Raw genomic sequence first — 22,482 nt, forward strand, 5'->3', positions numbered from 1 at the left:
TCTAAAGCGGGAAACAATCTGTGCCGCGGCTCGTGGCATCCAGAGATGGGCAACCCGGAAGAAGCACTGTGTGTGCGCACAGGTGTCTGGGACTCTGCAATCTGTCCGGTTGGGCATACTGGACATGGAGGCTGAACCACTGGGTCTCCTCCTTCCTCTTCTGCATACCTCAGGGGAACTTCTCTCACAAACTACAGACTCTGGCCAATGGCTGAAATATACACGTTTTTCTCATAGGCGTCAAGGAAAGCACAATATGACCATCACGTTAAGTCTCTGAGAAGCCAAAAACAGAAATTCGAGTGGGCCGGCCAGCATTACAACCGATGGCCTTCTTACTTCTTCTAGGCCAGGATGGTCAAGGCCAACCCTGACTTTTTTGCAGTTTAAATGGTGATGCTCACAGTGAGGCTTAGGCCCGGGTGTGGATGTAACGGGGAGAAACTTAGCATGTCTGACTCCATATTGCTTCTGTTACCCTTACTGCTGTGACTTATAGCTTAGAAACTTCTGCTTAGCCCTGCACATAAGCATGTTAATCATTGAAGGAAGTTTGGTGACAGCTAAGATTTGCAAAAACCACTCTTTGCCCAAAACCTACATTGCCCGAGAAGATAAATATGTACAGAAACAATAATGTTATGTTTAAGATTTAGAGAAATGGCATGAACAGATTCCTATACTTAAAGATCAACTGACCAAGGACAGAAAAGTTCCAAAACCTGCCTTGCACCCTTGTGGGCGCCTGACTGGCTACAGACCTCAGTCACCTCTTGACCCCAGCTCCCTCCCACTCCCCCCCTTTTCCTAACATCAAAGTTCATGCTGAGGAGAGATGATTCTTGACGACAACAGTCCATCATCTCAGTTTGCTGACTTTCCAAATAAAGTCACTTTCCTATCCCAACACTTTCCTACCCCCTCAACTTATCAGCCTGTCATGCAGCAAACAGAATGAGAGCTAGTACTCCGTTATGTGAATAAGGATATTTAGCGATAAAGACGTAATGAATGCAAATGCATTCACTATAGAAAAGTAACAGTATTGGTCAATAACCATCCTAATGGCTGCTTTACAAACTTAAATTAGAATGGGATATTTTGAAGCTGTATCTGAGATAAGACCTTTCATTGAAACAAACCACAGATTTAAAATAAAACAGATTGCAGATTTGAGATTAAGTGATTAAGGACTAGGAGAAAAGGTGGACAAGTATTATATGACCTAAGGATGGGGGAGGCATCTCTAAGTATGATACCAATGGCAGAGGTCACAACAGTTACAGCTGTGACTGCCCGAAAAATAAAAGCAATCAAATAAAAGAAAAAAAAGCCCAAAACAGTAACCCCCAAAACAGCAACAAAAGTCACTATCGTAAACAAGTAGTACATCAACAAAATTGAAAGCCAACAGCTAATGAAGAAAACATGTTGATAACAGAAAACAACCAAAGTATGCTTACGTACACAAAGTAGTTAAATTCAGTAAGAACCCTGGTGTGATCTCATACTAATGACTGTTTTCTTGAGCAGTAGACAGCGCCCACCTCAGTGCACATCGCCACCCCATGGCTGACTTGATGGGGCTGGACATGAACTCTCTTCTTTTGTCAACTATGGCTGACAGTATTATCCACCTTTGTGGATGATGATTAAAATGAGCACCACCCATCTCTAAGAACAGTTTAAGGGCTGGTGCAAAGGCAAAGAATTAGGAGGGCAGTCCAATGAAAATAACAGAAACTTTAAAAATGTCTGTACAAGCGATGAATTCCCTTGGCGGCTTTGAAATAACAACACCTGTGACTGGTGGTTAAAGGGTGGTTCGGGGCTCATGCAGCATTAATGGGCAGCACTTAGTGCTGGAGGAAGAGGCCAGTCAGAAGACAAAGAAGAGAAGCGAAATTCCTAAATGTATCTGGAAAGCAATCAGCCCTTGGAAGTGGTGGCAAGGTTCCACACAAAAAATCAAACTTGCTATCGAAGGTGAAGATGATCATGATGAAGGAGGAGGTACAGGTGGAGGAGAAGAAGGAGGGAGAGAAGAAGAAGTAGAAGGAGGAGGAGGAGGATAAGTGGAGGACGAGGAGGAGGAGAAAAAGGAAGAGTGGAGAAAACACTCCAGTGAAGAAATTGATATGAGATACTCTAGCCAAAAATGTACAAAAATCAAACCAGAATGGAAAAGACTCAAAACCGTGAACATCAAGATCAAAAGGTCAAGAATTCTCAAAAAAAAAAAAAAAAAAAAAGAAACTAAGAAAAAAACTTCTAACACATCAAACGGACCTAGTTCTGTAGAAGACATTAAAGCAAAAATGCAAGCAAGTATGGAAAAAGGTGATTCTCTTTCTAAAGTGAAAGCCAAGCTCATCAATTATATGAGGAACTGCTTCTGGATGACTGATCCAGAGGCTATTTAAGATCTCTGGCAGCAGAGGACGTTTCTTTAGGAAAAAAGCTTAAACGGTTTGTTAAAATTTTCCATCTCATTTTATCTCTGTTAACACTTGATATCTGGCTGTCCTTTTTATAATGCGGAGTGAAAACTTTCCTTACTCTGTCTGATAAATGTGGTCCAGCTTGTGTTGCCAATACGTTGTCCAAAATGCCTGTTTAGTTTTTAAAGGCAGGACTCCACCTTTTTGCTTGGTGTTAAATATGTGTGGAATGCTACGGCAGAACATAATAGTAGGGATGGATGGTCAGACAAGTTGGAAAACGGTGGAGAAACAAAATTATATGTGTGAAATAAACTCCGTTTTTTAATAGAGTTAAAAAAATCAATGAGAAAAACACGAGCAACCACCTCAGTGGAAAAAATAATAGTCAAAGGAGGGCGCCTGTGTGGCTCTTGTCAGTTAAGAGTCCAACTTCGGCCCAGGTCACGATCTTGCAGTTTGTGAGTTCAAGCCCCGCATCGGGCTGTCTGCTGTCAGCACAGAGCCTGCTTTGGATCCTGTCTCCCTCTCTTTCCACTACTCTCATCTCTCTGTCCCTCTGTCTCTCTCTCAAAAATAAATAAACATTAAAAAAAAATAAAACATTTCTTTAAAAAAATAAATAAAGTAATAGTCAAGGGACATGAGCGGGCAATTTACAAACACAGACACCCAAATACTTTTTAATATGTCCTTCCTAACCGGAAAAAGTGAACAATATAAACACGCGCAATTTTTCATTGATCAGATCGGCCATTCAAAAAAAAGAATAATGAAACCCAGTGTTTGGAAAAAAACGTGGGGAACCCCATAAACCAGGTGGGAATGACAGTTGATGCAATTTTTTCCAGGTTCACAATTTGACACCAGGAATCAAATTCCTAAAATTTCCATCCCATTTGACATTGGAATTCCAAACTTAACCTAGGGAAAGCATTGTGGATAAGTACAAACTGAAGCTAAAACATCCATCAGAGAGAGAAATAATATCGGGTACATTAACTAAACATACCATGGAGCACTCAGCAGTGATTTAAAATTACATTGGGAAGCTATTAAGTTTTGAGGTAAGTGTCTAAACAGTTTGATCCTATATTTATAACCATATAATATATACACATAAATACATACGTAATAGATATAGAAAAAGACTAAAGGAATATAAGTAGATGTCAGTGGTGGCTATCTAGAATGAGATCATAGATGACACTTACTTTGTTCTTTTTGCTTTTCCATTGGTCCTAAATTTTCTTCAGGTAACATGTAGCTTTCTATACCAATAAACAACTTGTTTTTTAAAAACAGAATTTTAGAGGAAAACCCAAGAGTACAACAGGCTTATATTTCTCCCACCAAACTAAATGGCTTTCACTTAACTGCTTCCAAAGATCACGCTGCCTCTCTCTCCCCCCGATCTGCATCCAACTTTGTAATAATTTCCTTCACATCATGAAAAAATTATCCAAAACCCCAAGCTCACTCATCCAATTAACTCTCTACCTCTTCCATACTCAATATTCAATTAACATCGAATCATTTCAAGTCTTGCTATTTTAAAACCTGCTCTGGCTAATCTGTTTTTTTTTTTTAAACGATCAGCCCTTCTTTCTACTTCCGAGCCTTCAAAAATATCTGAGGACAAGAGAATGTTTGTAGACAAGTCACTCTTTGTTCTGTGCAGAGATACTTCATCGACCCTCCGGTGTCCATTCTCTAGAGTGTAATGGGTGTGGAAAACAACTTAGAAGCTTCTAACCTATAGCAGGAGGTGTGCCACAGAGAGCAGAGCATGACGGGTGTGACATGAAAATACCAGACACAGGTCAAGCAGTTAAGTGAAAATTCTGTTTTTAAAAAACAAGTTGTTTATTGGTATAGAAAGCTACATGTTACCTTCTAAAAATGCATCACCCCCGCACGGTTGGGTAGGAGGCCGTGCCGGCTGGGGTTCCGGACCCTGCAGACAGCAACTGGTCTGATTTTGGACAAGCAGTTCAACTACTCTGGGCATCAGCTACCTCATTTCCAAAACTATGACTTTCTTTCTAAGGTGACATTGAGACTGAGGGACATTTACATCCTTTTTCCTAGCCAGTCAGTTAACTCTGTATGATCACAAAATCACCCTGCAAGTAGCTTGCAGCCCAGGATCACTACAGACCCATTTTGCTTCCTCACTGTGTGCACTGAAGATATTCAGCCTATGTCGCAGTTCCGACATTCATTACATCTCGCGACAATAGATTGCTTCGGTCATGTTCCTCTGGTTTCTCCATCCTTCATTTTCTCCCCTCTTCCATTGTCCCTCGTTGATTCAGGCTACATGGGAGGCCTTTTATTTATCTCTGTAGACTGAGGATCGGCCTTTTAGTTTTTTAAGCTGAGGGAAGTTAGTCATTTGAAAGATTTTAATCTATTACAGCTTATTTCATATGTTATTCTTTCAAGGTTAAGAGAGAGGCAGTCAGACAACAGAAGGGCAAGGATTATAAAAAGTATCACACAAGCGGCCCAAGAATGGGACTAACTTCCTATAAAGCTGGCAAACACCAACACTGTTCCCAAACTAAAGCAAAGACAGTCTCCCTGACCCCTTGACCCAGGACAAAATAGATCTAACAAACTCCAAATGCGGGCAGGGGTGTGGAGAGACGGGGTCACTCATACATCACTGGTGGAAAGGCACAATGGCATAGCCACTCTGTAAAAGAGTGAACCGCACTTATCGTACGGCCTCGCAATGGCACTTGTGGGCATTTATGCCGGAGAAATGGAAACCTGTGTTCACACGAAACCTGTACACAGAGGTTCAGAGCAGCTTTATTCACAACATCCCCAACCAGGAACCAACCGAAAGGTCCTTCAGTGGATGAACAGTTAAAGAAGAACATGGATATATCAAAACCGTGAAATACCCCTCTGCGATAAAAAAGCAACAAACGATCGATGGACACAACTTGGATGGGTCTCAAGGGAGTTATGCTGCATGAAAAAAATGCTCAAAAGGTTACACTTACGTTATTTCACTTATACCACATTCTTAAAATGACAAAATTATCAAGATGGACAACGGCTTGATGGTTGCCAGGATCGGAGGTGGATGGGGGGGTAGGAGGTGGCTGTAGCCAGAAAAGGTAGCAGGAGGGATCCCTGCAAAGAAGCTGTCCTGTATCTTCAGTGCAGTGGTGACCAAAATACACAGAGCTGAATATACACAAATGAGTGCATGCAAAGCTGGTGGAATCCAAATAAGACCGCTGGGTCGTATCAGCCTCATCAACATTACTTTCCTGATTTTGACAATGATGATGCAAGATGTTGAGGGAGAGACAGAGAGAGAAAGATCAACGACAAGAGCACATGTGTGGACAATAAAGAACTAGAATCAACTGACAGTGTTGTATTTTCCCTGTAAAGTCTTCCTAGCAAACAGAAATGCAAATCTGTCCTATAGTCCACATTCCCTGAAATTTTAAATTACTCCTAACTTTGGGTGTTCTACTTTGTGGTGGTTGTCATGGTGATGCTTTAAAGAAGAGGAGAACCACAAAGTGGCATACAAAGATCCTACTTTCTCTAAGGAGCTAGGATAGGATCCCCTGAGTGGGCTCCCCACGCACATGGTATGGTCGGCCTCAGAGCTTACCTGCAGACAGAATCACCAGGGAGTGGACACTTCCGTGTCAACCCGGAAGCCATAAAGACAAGAGCTGGCGGGTAACACCACATTTTCCTTCCCTGCAGTGGGATGAACCTGAGGTGATTCATCTCTGAAAGGATCCTCGGCAGAAAGAAATCTAATGTTGCCCACAGCACCCATCTGCTCATGGCCATGCCTTTTATTGGCTTTCCCTTCTCTCCCCTCTCCCCTCACCCTCTTCCCTCACCCTTTCCCCTCTCCCCTCACCCTCATTCCATCCCCTGAGCAAACTACTCGAACCCAACTCCTTATCTCAGGGTCTGCTTTCGGAAGGCCCCAAATCCGGATATTCACACTGAGGATACCTGGATGCAGATTGCAAGGCCTGTCTCTAACAGCTGATTTTTACTTTCCCTCACCAATACCAAAATTTAATACATATATATATATATATATATACACATACATATATATATTTTTTTAACCTGCTACAGATTTCATGGAGATGTGACAAAATACAATTTGTTTATTTAAGACAGATGATAACACCCTCAGGTAAATATAGTCTTGGCCATTTCTGAAGCACCTCTCCCATGTCCCCAGTAACAAATATGAACACTGGCCATGAGGCTGTTTAACAACTAACTACAAAGCCCTTTTCATGCCGGTTAGAGTCACTGAAGCGACTTTGCATTCAGCACACACATCTGTAGAAAACTGCGATACGGTGTTCTAGATTCTGGAAGAAGACCAAAGAGCGTCCTGGGCCCACAAATCCAGTAAGTCCGCCAAAAGAGCTGAGGTGTTGGCCAGTTCCCAAGAGGTCACATAAGTGACTTAGGAGAGTCAACTTAAAGAAAACTCTGGTCTGAAAATTTTTTTAAAGGGAAAGATTCTTTGAGATCCTGAAAACCATGCTAAGTATAACCCACCTAGACTACTAACCAGCCATAGTCATATTGGTAATACCTTGAAACATTCTCCTCGGAACCGCCGGAATTCACCCGGCTGGGTGGCTCAGCCGGTTAAGCGTCCGACTTCGGCTCTGGTCATGATCTCGAGGTTTGTGGGTTTGAGCCCCGCGTCGGGCTCTGTGCTGACAGCTCAGAGCCCGGAACCTGCTTCGGATTCTGTGTCTCCCTCTTTCTCCGCCCCTCATCCACTTGTTCTCTCTCTCTCTCTCTCTCTCTCTCTCTCAAAAATAAACATTAAAAAAATAAATGAATAAAGTTTATTTATTTTGAGAGAGAGTGAGTGCACATGCAGGTGGGAGTGGGGGAGGGGCAGAGAGAGGGGATGAGAGAGAATCCCAAGCAGGCTTCACACTGACAGTGTGGAGCCTCACCCGGGGGTTCAATCTCACAAACTGTGAGTTCATGACCTGAGCCAAAATCAACATTTGGATGTTTAACTGTCTGAGCCACCCAGGTGCCCCTGCCACCATTTTCAACGGTTCTGCTATAAATATGCTTGTGTCTGTGTAGCATCCAGTTAAATAAGCAAGTATCTAAATATACCTTTAAGGGCTTGGGAGACAGAGTGGCTGAAAGGAAAACGGATGGGGACTGTGAACATTTAGAACCCGGCCCTGCCTGCCGCTGGGGAGTGGCACATAGGAGGAGCAAATGTGGCCACAGCCCTTGAACTTCTAGCCTCTCTGTTTACTTATCAGCAGAATGAAGGGTTGGGATTAGACGAGAAAGAAAAACCATGCTCTGTTCCAGCTCGACAAGTCTGTGATTCTAGGCAGTGTTTTTGTTTAGGAGAGGATCTGCTAACAGTATTAATACCCATGCACTGATTCATTTAACAACTACTAAGCATCCTCTGTGTGGCAAACACTGTGTAAGGGATAGCAAATGTCACCACGCATGAGCAGACGGGCCTGCCCCAGCCTTGGACACGGCTCAGATTCTCACCTCTATGCTTGCCATCATCCAGGCTTCATTTGCTCCAGATTCAATGTCTCGGGAGTCAGTGTCCATCAGGCCAAGCTTCGGTCATGTGCTCGTCCCCAGGCTCTGTGACAAAACAGAGAAAGAATGTGGTCTCTGTCAACTTTCATGGAGGCAGGCAGCAGGAAGTGGCTGTCACCAAGAATGGCCCACCCACCAAGATGACACGCAAAGCAAACTGCCCCGGTAGGAAACCAGAGGACTCAAAGGAAGAGGGGGATTTGAATCTTGGATGACACATGTCCCCCACATCTGAGCTCTCTGACACCCAACGCACAAACATATGTGTGCGTATGCGCATCTCCGGGAAAGGGGGAGCCCCTAACCCTCACCCAGCTTTCTCGTGATTCCAGCTCAGGCAAGGAGGAGTTAAATCCACGGGGGTCTCTCACATCAGGGGGCAGATTGCTTCCCGTTTCATTTTTCCTGGCATTCTCACATGAGACACAGCCGTGAAGAACGTACTCAGGAGTCCGGTGGTACAGGTTGGGATCGCCTAGCTGGCTCTGTTTCTCAGTGTATGGTCACCACCACATTCGCCAAGAGGCCAGCAGAGAACACGTTGAGGACAATGTTCAGGACAAGGGTGCCACTCGGGGCCCGGGTCACAGGTCACGTGGGGAACTTGCCATTATTCCATGGGTAAACATCCCTGGTTATGTCGGCCCAAGGTGGAGTGGATTTGACTCTCCCCTGATGATCAAAAGTCGATGGCATCAGGCTGCCACAGGTCCCAGTCCCTCCTTAGCATCTGAAATCCTGTTTCTATCCCGGCCCTCTGCCGCAGATGCTCTCTCACTAACTAATCAGTGTACCTAGAAGGCCAAGACAAGAGCAAGTTTGACATTAAACCCTCAAGCAATTAAACCTTGCTAAAATCCACAGAGAAATGCAAAGAACTTAGAACAGCCACAACACATTTGGAAAATCAGTCAAAAATTCTCAAAGTGTACAGTGTTTTTTTAATTTATTTCAGCTATTTCTCGGGAAAACTTGTTTTTTAATGAGAGAACACAATGTTTGGATATCATGAACATTCCAGACACAGCCCGCCTGTGCAAAGGCCCGTCCACGGTATCATTTACAACTGTGCCCCTCCCAAGCCCACCCAGCCCCAGAGATTAAGCTCTGGCCTGTGTTTGGTGGTTAGCATCCCCTTGCTAAAATATGCTTACTACAGATGTAGCTTAATCCTGTTGGGTTTTGACCTTTGTCTAAACCAGATCACGTTCAACATATTCTTCTGTGACTTGCTATTCTAATTCTACAAATTTTTAGTAATATTTATGCACTATCGTGTGTGTGTCAGTAGTAGAGTACCTTCCAAAATTTTTTTTAATGTTTACTTTTGAGATAGAGAGAGCGCGTGTGAACGCGCACCAGAGAGAGGGCGGGGAAGGGGCAGAGAGAGAGGGGAACGGAGGATCCGAAGCAGGCTCCCTGCTAAAAAGGAGAGCCCGATGCAGGGTCTTGAACCCACGAACCGTGAGATCATGGCCTGAGCCAAAGTCGGACACTCAACCGACTGAGCCACCCAGGCGCCCCCCAAAATGTTTTTATTCACCCAATGGATATTTGTATCCCTTCCAGTGTTTTACGTTTCCAACATTACTGCTATGAATTTCTCCTGAGTATGTACTTAATCATAAACTTCCCAGGCACAGTATATGTGCATCTTCCTTTTTTAAATAATATGAAATTTTTTTCCAAGTATGCATATAAGAGACCTGGTTGCTTTACATCCTCAACAACACTTGGTATGTTCAGACTTTCTAATGTTACCAATATGGGATATTGGCAACCAATAACATTGCAAGCTGGTCCAGCCTCTGCATTTCCAAAGATGACTTTTTTGCATGTCACTCCTCACTGCCACATATTCAGATGCCAAAAAGCAGGAAGCATACGGAATTCAGCTTCCTGGCTTCTGCACATACCCCTTTCTAGAACACAGGACCAGTTAATGGTGGTGGAGCGAATGATGCTAGCTTGTGAGTTTCCTAGTCTACCAAGGCTCAGAAGGGAACAAAACAGGAAACCACGGGTAGAACAGGGCAGCGAAGGTTGCCTGATCCCTCTCTTGCCAAGTTAGACCTCATAGATGGGGAGAGAAGATACAGGGGAACAGACGCACAGAGCGTGAAAGAAGGACTCTAGCTTCATTCTATTTCTCTTGTCGTTAAATCCTCTGTCGCCCGCACTGGGGTTAAGAGTGGAGGGGAACTGCTCTCCACTTCAGAGAGATTTGCACCCAGAACAAATAGGGATCGCAGGTTCCTCTGCCACCTTGACCAACTTCTTCATGTCAGGACAGTATCTGATGCCTGCCTCTATTCCTCATATAGAGACCAAAGAGGGGCGCCCTCTAGAGCGGGAGTGGTGAGCTGGGCGAATGCTAAGTCCCCCGAGAGCCCGCAATCTGCCATCGGGGGCGCTGGTGCTGGGGGGCTGCTGCTGTCACCCCAGGCTGCGCTGTTAGACCTGGTTCCCGCTTGTCCTTCCCAGCCACCGGTGGTGCATTCCTGGCAGCTGCCTCTTTGCAGAAATCTGCACCAAAATTAAACCCATCAAGCTGTCAGCCCCGTTGCCGGGGCTGCTCCCATGTCAGCCCATGTCATGACAACCGATGATAGAAATTCAGGCTTCACGGGGAGCATCTGTTTCCTTTTAAAATCGCTTTAAAAGAAGCCTGAGCAAGGCGCCTGCTGCTCAGGCAGTGCGGGATGCCGAGGCAGGCAGGCAGGCTCAGCACCTGCCAGGGGTGGCGCTTCCTCTAGAATTTAGGAAGCCAGTGGGGGAGGGGCGCCGCGTTCCAAAAACAGCAGCCTTGGGACGGAGGCGGGGGAGGAACCGACAGGAGTCACGTCTTCTCCTCACTGGGGGCCTCCGCTTCTTAGACACCACCCAGCACATGCTTCTTCGTTAAGTCCAGCACTGTGGCCCAGGGTTAAAACGCAGTCTTGCCTTCTCAGGGCGGACTTTGTCCCAAGACAACTCCAAAACCTCCAAAATATTGGAGATTCTCTCCTCCGACCACCTATAGAATGGAGAGAGGGCAGAGGAGAGCTGAAGGTTTCTTATCCCAAACGCTGTCTCTCCTTTGATGGGCCTGTGACTCAGGATTGCTCAGCAACATAAAATCTGGGGAGAAAACAGCATTAGTTAAATTCCTGCTGTTGCCCAGTTTACCTTGGCCTCTGCCCAGGATCGCGTGTGCTTGTGTGTGTGTGTGTGTGTGTGTGTGCATGCACACACATACACGCATACGCACGCACACACACACACACCCCCCACACACAATGTATATATTCTTGTGTTGACCAAAAAGCCCAAGACACAGATGAAGCACATTCATATTCAGCATCTGAGCATAGATATGGAAAGAATCTTAGCATCCCTCTCTCCCATTTCCCTCAGGAAACTGAAGCCCAGAGAAGTCAGGTGACTCTTCCAAAATTGCCCAGTTGGATACCAACAAACAGAGGAAGAGATCCCAGAATCTTTTGCTCCTGCCTTCTGGGGCTGTGTCTGACCAAATAAACAAACGAACAAAAACCAACTGGGAAACTTTTCTCTAGAGAAGCGCAGGGCCTATTGAAGCATGGCAGAGGAAAGGTTTGTCTGATACGATTTTGGAAATGAGAAAAGATCAGAGATCACCTACTTGAAAAAAACAGATATTTTAAAATGTGTATGGGCCAACTTTACCCTACTGCAGACAGGATTAGGGTGAATGGTTGAGGGAATGCTTGTAACACGGGCAGTGAGTGTGGAGGTCTGAGACCTCAGTCTTCAGGGATGCGGAGGCCCCAGAATTTCTTGGGCAGCTCGCTGCTGGGTGGCTGATCTTCCATGAGCAACTCCTGGGAGATAACCTCTGAGCTGTTGGGATATCCTGATGGACAAAGTGTCTCTGTGTGCTTGGAGCCTCGGACCACACTCTATAGTTTGACCTCTGAGGGGCAGGCTGGGGACAGAGCAACTAGGGTCAGTCACTCGGGCGCTACGTGCCTCGGTGACTGACTCCCCAGTAATGGCCCTGGCCACCCCGGCTCTAGTGAGCCTCCCTGGTTAGCAAGCCTTCACATGTGCTGTCACAGCTTGGAGCCGGGCAAACGAAGCACTGTCGGTTGAGTACGCAGCGACACGGCACGAAAAGCTCACACCTGGCTTTTCCTCAGCTCCACCCTCGGATTTGAAATCCGTATCCTTCCACTGTAATAAACTGTAACTGTGAATACAGCCGTGTTTCTAAGTCCTGTGAGTCCTTCTAGTGAACTATCAACCCAGAGTGTAGACTTCGTGAACCCCGACACAAGTCAACTCACCCCTCCAGCCCTCAGTAGCTTCACATATTAAATAAGGGACTTGACCTACCGCTCTACATGATTTCCAAGCCTTCTTAAGTGCTGTCTTACACCCAACTTTGCAACTGTCTGGTTTGGGGGGTGTTTTGTTGTTGTTGTTGTTGTTTTTTACTGCCCTGTCTGCACTAGGGATTTCTCTGCTCATGGTCCCTGCTATTACTCCCAAACAAATGAACCTTTACAGAGAAGGGGATGTTGTCAGGTCTCCAAGTCCTAAATATGTGTCCAAAAGTCTGCTGGCTAAGTCCCCATATCCACTCTCCTTTCCTTCCCTACTAAAGGAATTCTAGTTTAGCTGGGCACCTGAGAATCTTAATTGAGAATAAATGTTCCAACTAGTATGAACTGAATGTCTGTGTCCTCCCAAAACCCATTTGTTGAAACCCTACCCCTCAGTGTGATCGTATGAGGAGATATCATCTTTGTACCTCCTTCCCAAGGGAGTTTGCTTCCCTTCCCTGCTCTCCTCCTCAGGAGGACACAATAGGAAGTCAGCAACCCAGAAGAGGGTGCTCACCAGAACCTGGCCATGCTGGTACACTGCCCTCGGACTTCCAGCCACCAGAACTGGCAGAAATAAATTTCTGTTGCTAAAAAAATCGCCCAGTCTAGGTATATGTTATGGCAGCCTGAACTAAGATGCCAGGATTCCTAACAACTAGATGTGGCCATGTGACTTAGTACTGGTCAATAGTGTGTAAGCAAAAGTGTAACGTGGGGCCCCTGGGAAATGCCTTACAGGAAGCGCGCACTCCCTTCTAATCTGTCCCTCCTCCGGGGTGGTGATGGTGGGGTCCGGATGATGTCTCTATCCATCGGGAAGAAGCCATGTTCTAAGCATGACAGACTCGGGAGAAGGAGTCTGGTTCTCTGGTGATTTAATGAAGGCACCAATCAGCCATGAGCTGTGTCCTCCATATTTCTTTTTCACGAAAAACAAATAGCATCCATCTTGTCTAAGCCATCTTTATTTTGGATTTTCTGCCACGGCAGCTAAGCCTTTCCTAGCCAAACACAGACTGCATCTCCCACCTAATGAGCGACTTAGCAGGGCTCCCCATCTGAGCCCATCTAGTGCCTGTACAAGAAAGCAGTGATGATTCATTTAAAAGCACTCTATTCAGAATACGATCTTCTCCTATTTCCTACAAATCAAATTACCAAGAGACCAATTGGATTTTTCAAGTCCCTCAAAATGTTCTTTTTAGATGTTCTTGGTATTAAATAGTAAGAGAATTTAAATGGCATCAACAAAACACACAGACGTGACTGTGAGGATAAGTTACATAAATCTGTGACAGAAAGAACCTCACCAGAGCACATGGGTGCAGCGGAGATGGGAAAACAATGAGCAGGAGCTCACATATTTGCTTCTAGCTGCTGCCATCTTTTCACAGGTGACCATCTATTTGGATTCGGAGGCATCTTCCCTGTTCCTAGGGAGAGTGACATTCAGACGGTTTAGGGTAGCACGAGGCTGAGAACTTCCACACTCATTTCCTTAATACACATTGTCTCTGGACCCTGAACTCTTTGAAAACAGAAGCTGAAGTGGGGTCTCCTTCCTAATGAACATTCCTTGGGCTCAATGCAGTGCTGGCCACGGAATAAGCCCAGTGCCAGGGGGCCTGCCCTGGAGCCACAGCTATGTCAACTCCGAGCAGGTGGTATTAATCGGGCGACAAAACCTGAGCCCTTGCAAACACTCTCCTTTTTGTAACTGTTCACGATCCCTTACTATGTGCCCAACATTTTATGCTCATCTTCTGTAATCTTCCCAACAACCCTATGAAGTAGGTACCATTATTTTTTTTGAAGTAGGCACCCTCGCGATCCGCATTTTACAAATGGAACAACTGAGCTGCAAAAGAAGGGAGACCTCTTGCCCACAGGTTTTCAGCAACCAAGGGGAAGACCATGGGTTCAAAGCCAGCAGTCTGACCCCACTGCACCGTGAGCAGAAATCCTGACACACAGGATGTTGTTCTTGTTCTCGTTCTCAATGTTACTCTTGTGATTGTTGCTGTCGCAGACTCAAAAGAGGGGAGGGAACTAACTAACATTGGTAGGAAGCTGGTGTTGGCCTGGGCCCGGACTAGGCTCGATGTTTTATCTATACTGTTTCATTTCATCTACACAGAGGCTTATTCCCAACCTACTGATGAGGTCATTGAGACACAGGAGGTCTAAATAAAGCCCTCAAGACTCTGCAGCTGTAATGGTAGCATGTGGACTTCTTTTCAGGTCTCCCCGACTTTCAGTCCCGCGCCGTCTTCATTTCTCCGTTCTACCTCCAGGCCCACTCCTCCTGGATGGGCCCTCACCACACAGCCCCTCACCATACCCCTCCTGTCATCTCATCCTCAAGAGCCAACACTTTCATTTGTAACAAAATGATTGCCATTGAGTAGGAAAGCTTTTTACTTGTACTTACTAAGATCATTTACACTCCCACCCATCCAAAAAAATATTTGAGGCAACACAAAAGACCATATAGAGATTAATAAAATAATTATTGCTAATGGGGGAACAAAGTGTTGCCGATCTGTCTTAACAAAATCAGCTGGGTCTTGATCTGGCACAGTAGTGGTTATGGGTCCAGGTTGGTTGGTAGTCAGATCCACAAGACACAGAGGCTTTGACCTGGTACCATGTTTCTGCAGCTTTATGGAAGGATACAGAGCTGGGGATACCGGTGTAGCATTTTTCGCTCCCCTGGAGGCCCAGCACCCACCCAATGGCACAGCTTCTTCTACCTTCTCACCCACATGGGAGATGTATGACAGCCAAGGCCAAGGGTGGGAGTCGAGGTGTGTGGGGGTCACCTTGACACAGAGAAGCACAGAGCACCTTGGTCCCCCACCAATCTTTGGCACCACCCTCACCCTGTAGGCTCAGGGCCTGCATGCCCACTCAGCTCCCCCAACCGATGAAGTCTCCCCAGTTGGGGACCTCACAGACTTAACAGTCGCCATCTGCCCACCCTTGGGAGTTTCCACAGAACAATACTGTGAGAAGACCAGCTCTGAGGTCGCCTAGGCCTGATGTCAACTCTTGACTCCCAGGTGTCACACTAAGAGATAAAGACATTCAAAGGAGCCATGTTGTGTTGTGTAAGTTCTACATCAGTAAGAGGAGGGCTGGAGGGAACAAGGAAAGCCAGCCGATGTTTGCTTAACACACAGGGGTTTGTTTTCACACAGCAGAAGTCTCGCGATACAGTCCTGTGCAGCTGCTCGGGGGGGGGGGGGGGGGGGCCGGTGTGAATCCTGAGGTGCCGACTCCATCCATGCCTGTTGCCTTATGATTGCGATAGAGATGCTGCACCTTCTGGTCTCCCATCGGCAGGACAAGTAGAAAGAAGGAGGGGGAGGGAAAAGTGGGTAGAACCTGTAACAGGAAGCAAAGAGTTTCCCCCAAATTCCCAGCAGACATCCTCTCTTATCTCATTGGCTCTAGCTACATCACACAGCTACTATTAGCTGCCAGGGAGTCCGGGGAAGTGAATGTTCTTAGCTCAGTGCAGAGTTGCCCCAAACAAAATGGGGCTTTGTTAGTAAGAAAGAAGGATGATCAGGTAGAGGGTCAATGGGCAGGTACTCTGCAATTTCTACCACATATGGCAACCTCGAAAACAGTTTTCAAACCCACCAGGCCCCACATTTTAGGCAGCCTGCTTTCTGCACACGGGCCTCTTCCCGACAAGCAATACCCCTTCCATCTGGCCCCAGTCTCTTCCTCCGGCCCACCACCCCACCCCTGACAACAGCGTGCTAAACAAACACAGGTCTCTGTCCTCAGCACCCCCCTCCTTCTCTCCCCTAGCCCTCTGCCTTTTGGGGAAACCACCAAGGAATTTATATCTCCAGCCTCATTTTTAGAGCTTTAATAAGGGCATGATTTTTACAACTGGAATTTAGAAAGAATGTTCAAGACCGCCATGGTGGTGGCCACCATTCTCTCAGGCAGGTCCCTGGGTACACATGGTTTTCTTATTTTGCCAACCAGATGCTGGCCCCGAAGACATACTTTAAAGACAAAGTGGCTATGGTGACCTAGATATTTCCTTGGGTATCTTGGAGCTATCCGCAGAGTGTATATTACTGTAGCCCTAGTTAAAGCTGCCTTGGTAGGTAGAGCTCCCAGATAATGAGACAGCCAAGAGGTTGGCCAGACACTTCTTAAAGGCCGCAGAGTATGCATGATATCGGAGAAAGGACGTACATTCCTTCTGACTCCAAAAATCAGTGGTTTGGATCTTTGTGGCTTGCTGTAGTTTCCCTCTTAAAACAGCATCACGCGAAAGTTGTGGGGCTCCCGACAAAGGGGAAGATGAGACACAGAGTTTAAAAATTGGGTTAAGGGAAGCTTGGTGCTAAGCTTGCCTTGTGGTTGGCTTGTGGAATTCTAGATGCTTCTGTGGACACCAATTTAGACATTTGTATTTTTTGTTGTTGCCGTTGTTTTTAATCTCCCGAGAAGAGGTGCCTCACGGTAACTTCATGAGGGTGATGGGTTGGTATCTGGCGGCTGCCTCTTGAGGACTCCCCAGCCCGGCTCATATTTTAGAAGTTTTGAATTGAAAAGACAGGAAAATATTGTGATGATTGTTAATTATAAAGCTATCAGAATAAAACTGCCCTCTCCTCTCCTTCAAGTGGGGGAATCTGGGAATGAGAAAATATCGTTGAAGGCAAAAAAAGACAGCCCCGGCATGAAATTTTTTAAATCTTAATCCTGGAGTTTTAGATCCTGAAAGATCTCCGAGGAAGGTATGCAAGTTCCTAATGTTCTGTAGATCAAATCCTGCTGATGTGCTTCTGGATCCTAACGCGCTCTAAATCAAGTCAAAGCTGCTTCTACACAGTGGGTCTCAAGATCACAAAGTATATTTGGAAAGACAGATAAATATAATTTTTTATCTCCTGGAAAAATATTTAGGAAATAATAATCTATATGTAGTAGACTGATTACAAAAATGGCCTCGATTACTCACCACTCCTTGTACCCACACAGTCTTTATCATGTGACTGCAGATCCTATCATTGAGAGGTAAAGTCTAGCCCTCCACCCTGGAGTCTGGGCCAGGACCTTTGGCCAATAGAATGTGGCAGAAGTGATGTTGATCGGTCAATTCTAAGTCTGGGTCTCAAGAGAACTGGCTCGTTTCTGCTCTCATTCAGAACATTGCCACTGCTATGTAAATAAACCCAGGCTAACCTGCTGGAGGGTACGAGATTTCATGGATAAGAGCTTAGATGTCCCAGCCAAGGGCATCCTAGATCCACCTACAGCTATCCAACCTCCAAAGATGTGAGAAAGACTGGCCAAGATGAGCGGAGATGCCTACCTGACCCATAGCTAACTTCAAATGCATGAAGGAGGCCATCCAGGAGCTGAAGAACTCATAGACTTGTGGGCAGTCTTAAATGCTTATTGTTTTAAGGCAGGGTCAGCAAACTTTGTCTACTAAGGGCCTAAAATATGGTCTCTTATTTTTGTTTTTTAAACACTTTAAAATATAGGAACCTCTTTAGCTTATAAGTCCTATAAAAACTTGCTATGGGCCAAATTTGGCCCATGGGCCATAGTTTTCCAGCCTGCCTTAAGCCACTGCGGTTTGGGATGTTTTTGTTTGTTCGTTTGTTTTTTTAATAACAGTGATAGCTGGCTAAGATACCACATGGGGGTTTTGTTGCTCTTAGATCTTGTTCCCCTGCAGATAGAGACTAAACCATGAGGCCTCTTGCCTCTGGGATGAGGAGGTTGGCTACTGTTAGAAACAAAAAGGCCACTGATCAACTCTGAGTCTCAAAGCTGATTTTCTCAGTTCCTTTAATAAAACAATAGCCTGAAAGCCAGGCTTCATGATGAGAAAGATTTCTAAATTTCAGGGACCACTGGCCAAGATAATGGGATTCCAGAGGAGAGTGCCAGTATGCAATCCCAAAAACTCAGGTAAAACCAGTCTACGTCAGTGGAAACCATTACTAGAGCAAGACCAGAGCTGACATCCTACAGCAGGAGACTGGCAAGGAGCCAGGGTCACAGGACGTCTGCTTCTTCCTCTATGACCATGAAGTCATGCCAACCCAATCCTCTAAACTCTAGCTAGCATTTATGGAAATATAAGGAAAAGAAAAAGGAAGTAAGAAAGACTGAGCATCTATCTGAGTCATGCCTGTGGAGAATGAATAGACCATTTAAGTCATTCAATTGGACTGAGTTTACTGGATTGGACTAAATTTAGTTTTTCCTTGCTACTCAGTGGGTTGGAGACTTAAAAAGAAGATAGATCAGTCGCAGGAAATAAGTCTAAGTTGAATTGTGTCCCCAAAAAGATATATTGAAATCCTGACACCCAGTACCTGTGAATGTGAACTTATTTGGAAGAAGTGTCTTTGCAGATGTAATAAATTAAGATAAGGTCATTAGGGTGGGCCCTAATCCGATGTCTGGTGTCCTTACAAGAGGAGAAGGAGATAGACACACAGGAGAAAGCCAAGTGGTGATGGGGGCAGAGACTGAAAGTCTGTAGCTGCAGGCCAAGAATCAGCAAGGATTCCAGTTAAACCAGAAGCTAAAGTTAAGTGAACTTAAAACTAAGCTAAGTGAAAGGCAGGAAACAGATTCTCCCCTAGAGCCTGGGAGGGGGGCCCCAGGGGCCAAACGTGGCCCTGCTGACTCCTTGACTTCGGGCTTCTGCCCCCAGAACTCCAAAGGAATAAATTTCTCTTGTTTGAAATCACCCAGTTTCAGCAGCCACAGGAAACTAATACAATGTCCATTTGTTTCTTGGAAAAGCAGCTACATCTCCTAACTGATAATATTTCAACATTGTTTTTCTTAAGTCCCACTTCTGAAATTCAAAGTAGCCCTTAAGGGCCCCTCAAGTACTGGCAGAGATAAGGGCTTGACCACCCCCCCACCCCCAGAGCAGGTTCAGATGAACTTGGACACCCAGGGTGAAGGCATATTCTCTGAAGACTTCTGTTTTGGTTTGGGCTTGGGTTTGAAGGGAAAAGGTGTGCATTAAAACCATCCAGAAAACAAAGACTTCTGAACCTTAAACTCAGATATTCTGATTCACTTTGTCCAGAGAATGAAATCCAAGAACCTATATCTTTAGCAAACACGTTCAGGGATTCCGGTGACGCAGACAGAAACATCCATGGAGGAACCCCAAAATTCAAAGCGGCATGGAGTTCCCTGCTCACTCAGAAAGCTGTCCCAATGTAGGGATTGGCCAGGGTGGGAGACTTGAACATAGTGGGCTTTTCATCTGTAGACCCCTCGGGGCAGAAAAGGAGCGAGGCAGAAGTAGCCGCCCCCCCTCCCCGCGCCCCAGCCCGGGACTCCCCTCACCCTTCCTAAATTTGGACCCTGCACAAGACTCTGGAGAAAGCCACCCCTGATGGCCAAGTTTAGTTTTCCAGGTACCTAGCAATGGGAACCATCGCCCCCACATAAATGGATGGCACTATATCAGCTACGCAGGGCAATGAAGCAACTTATTGTGATCTTGACTCATATGGCAATAAATATGAAATCGAAACACAGAAGCAGAACATCCACAGGAAATGGCAACAGCATTTTATGGGTCTTAAATTTCATAGCAGAAGAGAAAATCACTACCGGGCTCTGAAAAGCTGCAGCCAGAGTCTTTTTTCATTTTTTTTTTTTTTTTCAAATCCATTTCAGAAGAAAGCAAGACAAAACTGTGGAGTACAGAGTTGAGTTAGGGGGAGGTCAGGCGGAGCCAAGCCATTTGGAAAGAAAATCTCTGTAGTGTTAAGATGGAAAAATGTGAGCAACATAAATCAAAAGAAATTAAGATTCTTAAAACGCATTTGATTTTTTAAAAGCAGCCAAGAACTAGTACAAATAAATTGTGTTTTCTCCTTCCTATCCCATCCCACTGATTAAGTTACAAACCAGGAAAACAGTGAATCTCAAAATTCAGTCCCTATGCCCAGTCGATCCCTATCATTTGCAAGCACTTGATATTTGTGACCATTTCATGAGTTCACTGAACATCTACTACGTGTCCAACCCTTCACATGGATTATCTCTAATCAGCTGAGCAGTCCTGTTGATAGATATTACTTACCACACTTTTCAGATGAACAATTGACATTCCGGGGAGTTAAATAAGCTCACTAGCACTAAGGGGAAAAACTGGGATTCGGACTCAAGCCTTCCTTGACTCCAAAACTCAAGGCTAATCTCACTGCTCTGAAGAACTTGGAATGTCTTAAACCTCCATTTTCTACAATAAAAATAATACTGGAAATGGGGGTTCACATTTACCCGCATGAGAATCTCACGGGGTTAATGGATTGTGGTGATGGCTGCACAACTCAGTAAACTTACTACAAAATCATTGAATTGCACACTAAAATGGGCAAAGTTTCTGATATGTCAATTGTATCTCAATAAAGCAAGAAAAATGCAGTATAAAAAAGAATAATATACTGAAACCAAAAGTATAATAATAATAATAATAATATACAAGTCTAAGGGAGAGAGATTTGTTTCCCCACAAACTTGGGGACAAAATTAAGGATAGATCTGATGGAGTGATAACTGCTCACCACAAAGCAGGCCCAGGACTTTATCATGAAGACAGACTTGGGCAATTTCAGCTTCCCTCTGTGGCTGAATTTCTCTCTTCAGTGACAACCACTTTTCCATCATATGGGAAATATGTGGCTCCTTGTTTTTTCCTTCCTCTAAAACCTATTTGCAGACCTTTGTTCATACTGAAGTGTAAATGACTGATTTGCGTTTAAAGGCTCTCTTTTCTGAAAAAAAAAACCACATAATTTTAAATTTCGAATCTTCAATCCTCCCCTCTCTGCTGAAGAACACGACAGACCACTTCAGTTGGATGTCCAAGTGACTTCAAAATCAACACACAAAATATAAACCCATTATTATCACGCCACCAGTTATCCCACAAGTCAAACAGTCTGCTATGCCAACTTGCCAAAGCCTGCTTGTCGTCCATGTTTCTCTGGCTCCCTCCCTTCCCACCTGCTAACATAGGTCTCAACCCCTCATGATGCCCCCTAACTCCAAGTACTTCTGGGGAGCCCCAGAGAGTATGTCCTGTCAGTTCTCAGATCATCTGCCGCTGTCCCACAGCATCTGCCGTTTTTATCTTCCTCTACTGCTCCAGCCTCCTCCGTTAGATACATCGCATCCTTGGGACACAAGCACCACTTTGCTATGGACCATCGCTCCCACTGTGCCCTTCCTTGGCCAGCTGGCACGCTGCTCTTGGGTACTTGCACATCCTCTGGACACGGCAGTCCGCCAGGGATCTCTGTCAGCACACGGAAGAGCCAGAGGGCCGGAGGGGCACAGCGTTCTGTGTAGAAGTGGGAGAGTCTCCTCTTCTTTCATGCGCTACACTGTTGGAAGGTCTCAAATCAGTCCTGCCTTCCTCCTGACACCCCATGGAAGGGAATCCAGAATTAAATCAAAGGATGATGTCTGAACAAGATCTTCTACCTGGAATGACCACCAAACACAGTGTCTTTCTTCAATGAATAGAAATACCACCAAAGGGCCATTTTTAATCTTGATGGACAAGTTATCTAAGCCTATTGCAGTGTGTTACCCAGAGCAAAATCACCCTGCAGTCAGCTTTTATAGCTCAGCCTGCAGTGACCTGTCCCTCTCCAGCAAAGCCTCAAGTTACCCCAGAGAAATTATCCGACGTTGTTTTAGGTAACCCCAGCCCAAGGTAGATATCCGAACAGGAGAGAAGGCTGCAAAGCTCCTTATTCATGGGGTGTTGTTTAGAAAAGCCCAGAGCAAAGCTGTAAAGGTTTTCTCCAAAGACAATTGACAGACGATCGTGCCAATCAATTGTTTTAGAAAATTAACGTGGGGCGCTTGGGTGGCTGAGCCAGTTAAGGGTCCAACTCTTGATTTTGGCTCAGGTCATGATCTCTTCAAGGGATCGAGGCCTGCACTGAGCACAGAGCCTGCTTGGGATTCTCTCTCTCTCCCTCCCTCCCTCCCTCAACATAAACATTAAAAAAAAAAAAAAAAAGAAAGAAAATCAAGTA

This window comes from Lynx canadensis, chromosome D4 (assembly GCF_007474595.2).
Source record: "Lynx canadensis isolate LIC74 chromosome D4, mLynCan4.pri.v2, whole genome shotgun sequence".
Classification (NCBI taxonomy): domain Eukaryota; kingdom Metazoa; phylum Chordata; class Mammalia; order Carnivora; family Felidae; genus Lynx; species Lynx canadensis.